Source organism: Magnolia sinica, chromosome 11 (assembly GCF_029962835.1).
Source record: "Magnolia sinica isolate HGM2019 chromosome 11, MsV1, whole genome shotgun sequence".
In the NCBI taxonomy this organism is placed as follows: domain Eukaryota; kingdom Viridiplantae; phylum Streptophyta; class Magnoliopsida; order Magnoliales; family Magnoliaceae; genus Magnolia; species Magnolia sinica.
The window spans coordinates 73,730,791-73,741,251 of NC_080583.1; the positions used below are offsets into that span (position 1 = coordinate 73,730,791).

The 10,461-nt window shown below is 37.9% G+C and overlaps 1 long non-coding RNA gene across 1 annotated transcript; it reads right to left on the minus strand.

The window, feature by feature from the left end:
* Positions 1-5,459: 5,459 nt before the first annotated feature.
* On the minus strand, positions 5,460-10,244 carry LOC131218442 (uncharacterized). The gene is made up of 2 exons (XR_009157737.1): positions 10,184-10,244; positions 5,460-6,142 (listed from the first exon to the last, which is right to left on the minus strand). It is a non-coding gene; the product is annotated as an uncharacterized LOC131218442 (long non-coding RNA).
* Positions 10,245-10,461: the final 217 nt, after the last annotated feature.

Sequence of the window (10,461 nt, forward strand, 5' to 3'; positions counted from 1 at the left end):
TTTTCTTTTTTAAAAAAATATATTTTTTTACAATTTGTCAATTTTTTCACAATTTTGTTTAATTTTTAAAATTTTCTTTTTCAAAATATCATTTTTTTATCAAAATCTCACTTTTGATATCTAACTTTTCAATTTTTCTTATCAAAATACAAAATCTAGTTTTTTTAAAAAAATATATATTTTTTTACAATTTGTCAATTTTTTCACAATTTTTTTAATTTTTAAAATTTTCTTTTTCAAAATATCAGTTTTTTAATCTCACTTTGGTTATATAACTTTTCAATTTTTCTTGTCAAAATACAAAATCTAGTTTTCTTTTTTAAAAAATATATTTTTTTTTTACAATTTGTCAGTTTTTTCACAATTTTGTTTAATTTTTTAAATTTTCTTTTTCAAAATATCATTTTTTTATCGAAATCTTTTTTTTTCAAAATTATCAACAATTTTTTTTTTCAAAATTTAAAATTTTCTTAAACATTGTTAATTATTTTTCTAAGCTTCTCAACTATTTTTTTTTTTCGAAATTTATAATTTTTTTTAGCTTCTTAATTTTTGACCTGAGCATTAGAGACAGTTTAGGACCGTTTCTAATAAAGACGGCCTTTGACAGTCTCTAATAGAGACGGCCTTTGACAGTCTCTAATAGAGATGGCCTTTGACAGTCTTTAATAAAGATGGTCTTTTACAGGGCTATATGACGGCTAAGGATCTTCTCTAATAGAGACAGTCTTTGACCGTCTCAGATTACAAGTAAAAGACAGCCAATGACCGTCTCTAATGCAGACGACCAATGACCATCTCAGATGACTGCATATAAGATGGTCGTCGACCGTCTCTAATCCGAACGGTCTTTGACCATCTCAAATGACCGCATTTAAGACGTCTTAAATGATTTGTGGACGCTCAAATTTTGAAGACAATATTAAGGACGGTTGGGGGCCGTCTACAATTTTTGAGACGATTTACGGCCGTCTCTAAAGCATCTTTAAACCGAGCAATTTTAGAGACGATCCAGAACCGTCTCGAAATCCATCATTTTTTTCCATTTTTCACATAGTGAGTTCAATATTATCATCTAATAATGGTCTCGAAATTGACATGATCTTCTTAGTATGGTTGACATCTCAAAAGATAGTTGGTATGGTTGTAAATGGATCAGGTTCAGGCCCAAACAGTTCAAAGACAGAGCCATTGTCTGATTTATGAAATCTTTACTTGCCCACGGAGACCAGTTTTGCCGCTCGGAACAGATTAGGTAATACCCGACCCTTACCATAGGGCCACGTTGATGATTTTTTTTTTTTTGTATATCCATGCCATCCATCCGTTTCTCCGGACCATTTTAGGACTGATTCCAAAAATTAAGCAGATCCGGATCTTAGGTGGACCACGCCACAAACAATGGTGTTTGAGTGCCTCACTGTTAAAAATTCCAAAGGGCCTATAGTAAGGTTTTCTTAATGTTTATTTGACATCCAACCTGTTGATCAAGTCAATAAGACCTGTATGATAGGAAAATAAAAAGATAAGCTTGATCCAAAACTTTTATAGCGCAATTTTATTTTTTTTAATAATCATTCATCATTGCTTCTAGTAATGTGGTCCACCTGAGATTTAAATCTTCTTAAGGTTTGGGATAGAGTCCTAAATTTCGATGGGAAACCAGATGGACGGTGTGGATATACAAAATATACATGAAGGTAGGCCTATAAGTGTAACACCACTAAGGTGTTACCTGAGTAACAGCTAATACTCTTCCGCGGAAATGGAAGCGCGCGGATTGCGCGTGGTTTGCCACACACTGGTGTGTTGACGTCAATTGCAGTCCCACCGTGACGTATGTGTTACATTCACAGCGTACATCTATTTTGCGAGAGCATTTTAGAACATGGCCTAAAAATAAAAAGAACCAAAGCTTCAGTGGACCACAACACAAAAAGCAGTGAGGATTCAATGCCTACCATCCAAATCATATCCGAGGCCATGGAAGTTTTGGATCAAGCTAATATTTCTGTTGGCTCTTCATCCAAGTCTATGTGATTTTATGAACAAGTTGGATGGAAAATAAACATAATCGTGGACCCTATAAAGGTTTCAACTGCGGATTTCATTATGGCCACTGCTTTCCGTGGTGTGGTCCGCTTGAGTTTTGGGTCTGGCTCATTTTTGGACACATGCCCTAAAATGAATGTACAGCATGGATATAACTCATACATAATGGTGGGCCAACAGAACTTGGTGACGTAAACATACAACCCAAGCAAGTGGTGTGTGGCACACAAGGCAATCCGGTTGGTGCCAAAGCAAGACCCTTCAGCAGTTCCTGTTACTGAAGCTAGGTGGGCTAGAAATCCACATTGTTCGTCCCTTTTAAAGATCATGTTAGGATATGGTCTAAAAAAATAAAGGAAGATCCAAAACTCAAGTGTGCATTAAACGAGAGAAAAAAGTGGGTATCAAAATGTCCACTTTTTCCTTTTCCTGCAGTCCAGGTGATGTTTATGTCATTCGTACTGTTCATTAGGTCATTCTTAGCTTGAATAGAAAACACAAAAATATTAGCCTGATTGGAAACTTATGTCATCCCAGGAATGTTTCAACTGTGGGTGTTCAATCCTCAATCTGCTGCTGTGAGGCCCACTTGAGTTTTGCATCTGCCTCATTTTTTTTGCTCATGTCCTAACATAATCTAGTAAAATGGATGTACAGAGTGAATTTGTCACAATGTGGATAGTGTGCAACCTCTTATAATTCAAGTGGTGTGTGCCTCACCTGAGATTTTTAAATAGCTGATTTTTTGTTATTTTTCCTTCATCATATGATTAACACCTGATGATGAACAGGTTTAATGAAAGATACACACCATGGTGGCACCAAACACAAACTTATTGTTGGTATGGCCCACCTGATTTGTGGATCTAGCTGATTTTGAATGGACATCACATACGACATAGTGGGCCTATGGAGCTTCGGTGTCATCCCTATTGGTCTTTGCGGTATGGCCCACCTAATTTGTAGATTGAGCTGATTTGGAATGGACGTCAATGTGACAACATGGTGGGCCCACGGAGCTTCAGCATTTTAGCACCATTTTAAGCACTATTTTAAAACAACTGTTGGAGAGGTTGGAGTATTTTGGTTTACCTACTAGGTTCACCGTGGAGTCTGTTCGTGCAAATTGAAGTGAAATTCCATCATCTTTTTTAAGATCAAAAGTATTGATTTTTTTAGCATTGTGAGAGCTACGACCACTTGAATTACATGTATTTTTCATGCCATCATCTATCAAACGATGAATTGCAAAAATATCAGGTATCAAAATTCCTAAGAATGCTAATTCCCATAATTCAAATGACCCCTTAGAGTGAAATTCCCTCATCAATTTGGATTTAAGAAGTATTTGATTTTTGGGGTATTGCAATGACCAATGGGCATTTGAATTGATGGAATTTTTCGATGCCCATCATTCCTCAAATGTAGGAATTGCAAAAATAAAGGGTATTAGAATTCTTGGGAATTTTAATTACAACAATCCAAATCACCCCTTGGAGTGAAATTTCATCATCCATGTGGAAATTAAAAGTACCCTATGTTTGGGGTATTGCAATGGCTAGTTAATATTTGAACAGCTGGTATTTTCAAAAAATAGGAATATAAAAGTGGATATTAGTATTCCGGAGAATTCTAATTACCACAATCCAAACAGCCCTTAAGAGTAAAATTCCATCATCCATTTGAAAATCAGCAAGTACCCATTTTTGGGGTATTGCAATGGCCAACATCCATTTGAATTGCTGGTATTTTCAATGCCTAACATTTCCCAAATGTAGGAATTGCAAAAATTGTAGGTACTAGAATTTTGAGAATTCTAATTTCCACAATCCAAACAATCCTTTAAAGTGAAATTTCATCATTTATATGGAAACCAAAAGTACCCATTTTGGATGTTGCAATAGCCAGCGGATATTCGAATTGCCAGTATTTCCTATGCTCATCATCCACCAAAAGTAGAAATTGCAAAGATAGCATGTATTAGAATTCCTGAGAATCCTAATGAACCTCTTAGACTGAAATTCCATTGTCTATTTAGAAATCAAAAGCACTCATTTTTGGGTATTGCATCGGCCAACGGATATTTGAATTACCAGTATTTCATATGCTCATCATCCACGATATGTGGGAATTGTAAAGATACCAGGTATTATCTTTCTTGAGAATTTTAATTCTCATGTTCCAAATGAGTTAAGTGTGAAATTCCATCTATTTAAAAATCAAAAGTATTTAATTTTTTTAGTATTGCAATAGCCAGCATCTTCGATGTCCTTCATCTGAACATAGAAATTGCAAAGTGAGCATGTATTACAATTCTCAGGATCCATATGACCCCTAAACAATTTAGAGCGGTGAGTGCTTACGCATATGACCACCTTGCTCTACCTAAATGACACTGTAATGCAAGAGCATTTTCACACCGAGCTCGAGCGGAATTGGCTATGGGATGTAGGGGCACACTCGGGGCAGGTGGCCCATGTGAAGCGATACCCATATGATTTAGGGTCTATAAGGAGGGTTTCAGCCGAGGTCCTAATTACCCATGAGATGTAAGGCCTAGGCTATGAGATAAAATGATTGATTTACCATGCTTTAACAGTTCAAGCTTTTAGAGCAAGTGGTTAATTGTCCTGTATCACACCAGGTCGGTGCGTTAATGTGGCAAAGTTTTGTGAGCCCCACTGTGATGTATGTGTTATATCCATACCGGCTATACATTTTTTCAGATCATTTAGAGGATGAACCCAAAAATGAAGCAGATCCTCAAGTGGACCACACCACAAAAAGTTGGGAGACTTTTAGTTTAAAATGATTGGCACGGGCAAATCGTCAATTTTCTTAGCATCTTAATCAAGATCATTCTAATCATAGGATTTGACCTTTTCCATTTTCGAGAAACTTGAGAATATCTAACAATCAACTAAAATCTACTTCAAAATTCAAAGCCTGTTGGCTCTAAGGATTACCCAGTTCATAAGATGCTTTGAAATTTTATTTTTTTAAAAAATAATAAATAAATAAAAAAAAAAATCAAAGTATAATGATCCAATTCAACCAGTGGCATGCAAGAATGGATGGACAAGATTGTTCATAGAAGATAGGTAAAGTTGCAGATGCCTAGGACCATCCAATTGCCATGATTTTTGCACCCTAAGCAGAAGAAAAGTGGACAGGAACTAATGGAGTGTCCAGATTGGTTTAGTTGCCAAGTGAATTCAAAATGCAACCATGTGTTATGACCTTGGTTCCAACCTAGTGGAACCATCAACTTTCAGTGTGCCACATGGCATACATGTGAAAGATCCAAGCTGATCATCAGGTGAGCCCCGCTATTTATGTATCGCGGCCTAAAAATCAGTGCCGGTCTACTTCATCAGGTGGGATGCAAAATGCTGGAGCATATAATATTCTTGACAAAAATGGCTCATATGTATATTAAACCAAGGAATGAAAAAAATGCTTGAAAATACAATCAAGATACAAGCAATCTTCTTGTAAATTTGTTCGTGAACATACACGCATACTCAGGGTTTTTAGATCGTCCAGGTGGGGCCCATGTTTCAGAGATCCAAAATGCGGTCCGATGTGACCCACCATGAAAAGACCATGACCCAAAAATCTCCAAGACTGGAACATCCTCAGTTCTTTTAATTAGTTGAATGTGGACTACTAACAATATATTAGCAGGCAATAGAATTGAAAGGCTAGGATTCTCTGGTTGAGGAGATTTTTAGGGGACAGTCCATCCATGCTGGGTACCAACAGGCCAACGGTCTAGATTACTGAATCATGGGCTTCACTTGTACAAAATGAAAACCCGAGTACAACATAGCTCAGTGGCCATAAAAATAATCTATACTCACAAAGGCAGTAATCTCTTATGCTTGAAATATAAGATGAAAGCTGCATATATTACCACACAAGAGATGCTGGTTACAATAAGGACCCAATTGAAGTTGTCTGGATACTGGAAAAATGCGGGCGTAAAGTTCATCCCGAAGATGCCCGATACAACTGCAAAAATCGTAGCGACGAATGTCGCCGCCGTGAGCAGCAACTCGAATTGGAACAGCTGGTTTCGGACATTGTCCTGCATAACATGTGAAAGAAACCATGTTTACTATAGTTTCTAAAAGTCGGTGACTTGACTCAGAATTCGATTGAGTCAACTGAATTCAACGAGATTTCAAGCTGAGTCGCTAGTGAATTTACTCATTAGCGTGACTCAATCTCAAATTGATAAGACTTGTCGAGTTGCTTCGCTGATCCAAGGGACTAGGCATGGATCTTTTTCCAGCCAAGTTACTCAAGTTTAATAGATTGCTATAGATTGAGAATGGGGACTGAAAAAAACCCCTCAAGAATTCTAATTTTACCTGTAAAGAGATTGACTTTCTTAAAACCTCAAAACATTCTTTTGGGAGCCGCAATGACCAAAATGCCTATTTGCCTATTCATCCTAAGCGTAGTGGATCCGAGCATTGTGGGGCCCACGTGGTGTATGCATGAGTGACCAAAATGCCCTTGTCTTCTTCTTCTTCTTCTTTTGGATTTTTACTGCAAAATTCTTCAGAAATTTGCATCATACAAAACAATGCCTTTACAAAATGAAAATCTATGGAGATGCGTTTTCAAGGGGTGAAAGTACTAAAATGCCTTCTTTTTTCTCTTTGAAAGGTAGTAAAGTTCAGAATTGTGAAGCCACATGGTGTGTATAAAATCCAATCACCTAACATATCAATTCCAACATGATTTTCTCATCACCCAAAAATCTGGCCAATCAAATCAGTAGCTGGGTTATGAGAACGTGCACTCAAAAACCAATATGAGCCCTAATCCACTAACCATATGGATAGGACATGGCTGATCTCGGACGTGGATCCTGATGACCATCCCACATGGACATTCTAATAAACCACAGTGTTGTGTTACCTTGGACTTGCATGATGTCGGTTAATTGAGTGAGTCCTTTAGTAGTCCTTGAGAACTTCAAATTGAACACTACAGTCATTGACTAAGAGAGTTGTAGACCATGGATCTTAGTACCCTTTTTGGACCATGGCCAACACAAGTACATAGGGCACACCTGTGAACACTCTATTATGAGATATGTGGTTATCCTATGTATGGGAACTGATATGAGTTAGGATGGATAGTCTCCACTATAAGGGAGTATACTGGGTGTTGATGTGCCTTCACCCTTAACCCACATAGGATTATGTGAGTACTATGCATATAGGATCCAGGCTATGACCTTTGGTCACTTACATTAGTTGGATCGAGTTCAAGTCTCTAATCTATGGGCCCATTAGCGTGGACTAGATATTCAAGATGATCATAACTTGATATTGCATGAAATTGATTAATCCTTGGACCTAAGGACGTGCCAGGTTTACAACTCTAACTGACAGGACTTGGCTCTTCCTATGAGGCTACCACATGGCCGCTAAAAGTGGATGTGGCTGAGTACCATCAGGAATCAATAATTCTTGCAAGAGCCAACATAAGATCCATTAGGTTTTAATATATAGCTAAATTTGTTAGATTAGAGACTCATCAAGTGATTTTTTCTATTGGACCCAACACTGGAAATGTTTTAATAGACTTTTCAAAGGCTTTCAATTGTTTAAGTTTTTTTAATTATTAAAACTGCTTTAATCACACTTGATGACAATTTGTTGACTGAGATCTTGTGGTTCACTATTTAATCAACATGAGATGTAGATCTCTAGTAGATGGCTATGATAGTGGAAGGATTAAATCACACGTACATGCCATGGATGAGGCTGATCAACCCCTAAAAGTCGAATGCCTCCTCGCTTTATATATATTATCTTATTACAGAAGAGTGAAATATCACGGAAAGAGCCTTGGATGTCTCCACCCCTGGGACGTGGAGAGAGAGAGAGAGAGAGAGAGAGAGAGAGAGAGAGAGAGAGAGAGAGAGAGAGAGAGATGTAATATCACAGAAAGAGCCCTGGATGTCTCAAACCCAGGGACATGGGGAGAGAGAGAGAGAGAGAGAGAGAGAGAGAGAGATCCTCCATCTGCTTCTCCTTCATCCGCACAACTTGTGATCATGTGTGGCCCATCTTTGTGGTCATGTGTCGAACTTGGCACCTACCAAAGATGTCAACTAGGCAAATCTTAACTTTCCTCACTGAGATAAATTGGGGAAAGACCTCCTAGGTTGGAAGATTAGCATCGAATTAGAGATCTCTCTAGACCAGGACCCCTTCGGTACACGTATGAACATGATCTAAACTCTCTGTAATTTAAATTTTCATAGAAATTTGATATGATTGTTATCGGGAGGTCCACGGTAGATGAGGTTTTGTTTTAGATAGTTTTATTCCATTGTGTTCTCTAATGCTCTCTAATTAAAACCCATCAAGCTATAGATAAGTTTAGATGTTTTTGAGTGACGTATATCAGTTTTTGTGGTTGGGTTCTTCTGATAATCATGGTAAGGTGCATTTGTTAGATGGGTTAGAGGTCAGACATATACCTCGTGAAGATGGATCAGAAAAGGCCTGGTCGACGACAGAAGTGATCCAGACCATCGAACCTTAAATCGGGCGTATCTTGTAATCCGAAATGAGTTATTCGACGTAAAATATATGATTTTGGGGTAAAACGAGCTACTGAAGCCAACCAACCCTGCTATGCTGGGTTGCGCAACTCGGAATTGCGAAAAACCCCTGAATCGATGGTCGTTTTCCTGCTTTAATTTTGTTTTTACTATAAATAGTAAGTTTTAGTTTGATTATAACTCTTCATCCGTCGGGCTTTAGGAGTTGCGCCCAACTTGAAAAGAGCTTAGAATAATTAGGAGAACGGTTTGGTGAAGCCAAATAGGACACTTACTATTTTTGGCCGAAAACCTTGCGCACTAGTAGACATCACGACCGTCTATAAATAGTAAGTTTACTATTTATAGTAAGTCACGGATTCTAAGAGTTTGAGTTGTAATTTGATTCTAATTTCTTTCCCATTGCTTGGTACCCCTATTTAAAGGGTTGTGAACTCGTTTTTTTCTCAATGTATGGCAATCGATTATTAATTTTTTTATTTTCTCCTTTCTTTTCCTCGTGGATTCGAGAAGTCTCTGTGAGGAGTCCAGAGAATTTTGTGGTTGGGTTCTTCTGATAATCATGGTAAGGTGCATTTGTTAGATGGGTTAGAGGTCAGACATATACCTCGTGTACCCCACAACTCTCAACTCACCACTTTTTAAAGAAGGATAAAAAAAAAAGTTCTTTAGGTAATTTCTCTCCTCAATAAGCATTGCTTAGTAATTTCGGTTTCTGGGAAGCATAATCTGGTAAAATTCAACTCTATGAGGAATTTTCAGTAAAATTTCCTTCTTCTCTTTTTCTAAAAAGTAGTGGAGCCAAGCATTGTGGGGTCAATGTAGCGTATGCATGACATCCATCCTGTTTAACAAATGCATCACACCATCATGATCAGATAACCCAAATATCAGTATGATCCAATCATTAGGTAGGCCACAGGTGGGTCCTTATTCATGCCTCGGTGGTGGACTCACAAGAGTTTCAACCCGAGGTCATGGGTTCAAGTGCCCATTGTGGTGTGAGTGCGAGTGTGTGTATGGGGTGTAAGTGCCTGTGTATATAATATTTTTTTTTAAAAAAAAAGGTGGGCCACAGGTGAATTTGGAGGTTCTTGGATAGCGTAAAATGTTTCTATGATGTTTGGATCAACCTGATTTTTGGGTCATATCATCATTAGTCTGTTGAACAGGTTGGAGATCATTCACACGTAGTGTGGCCCCAAATGCTCAGACTCCACTTTTCGAAAAATAAAAATAAAAAATATCATCTCCAGAAAGACTGTTTTCAAACTTTAAAAAGTCAAGGCCTTTTTTGTGAAAATAATAAATATTGAGCATTGAATTGATCAGTGAGTGAGGCAGTAAAGCAATGGGTGGGCCTAGGATGGATTCAGGCCCGGATTTTGAACTATCGGGCTGGACCCAGCAGGCGGTGACTATTCAAATATCGATTTTACCGGGTGGGGCCCGGCCCATTTCCATCCCTAATGTAAATATTAAATAGATCTCATACACATGTTATAAGAGCTCTAACTTCGTGTTATTATAAGTTCTCACCAGTTTAATGTTGATGAAGTCTTTGGTATCGTCTATGTATTCTTTGAGCTGTGACACTATCCAATAAATCAATGAGTAGCTGATGCTAATTAAATAAAAAATCACTCAAATCTCTAAACGTGTGGTACATGCATGAGATCTGGACTGTTCATCTGTTGGGCCCTCCCGTGGGTGGCGGCTATATGCGAAAGATCACGCCATTATGTCATCCTCGATGCCCAATTGGAGGAATTTTTCCCCATCGAATGTCGGCCACTCGTAGGATTTCATGACACTCA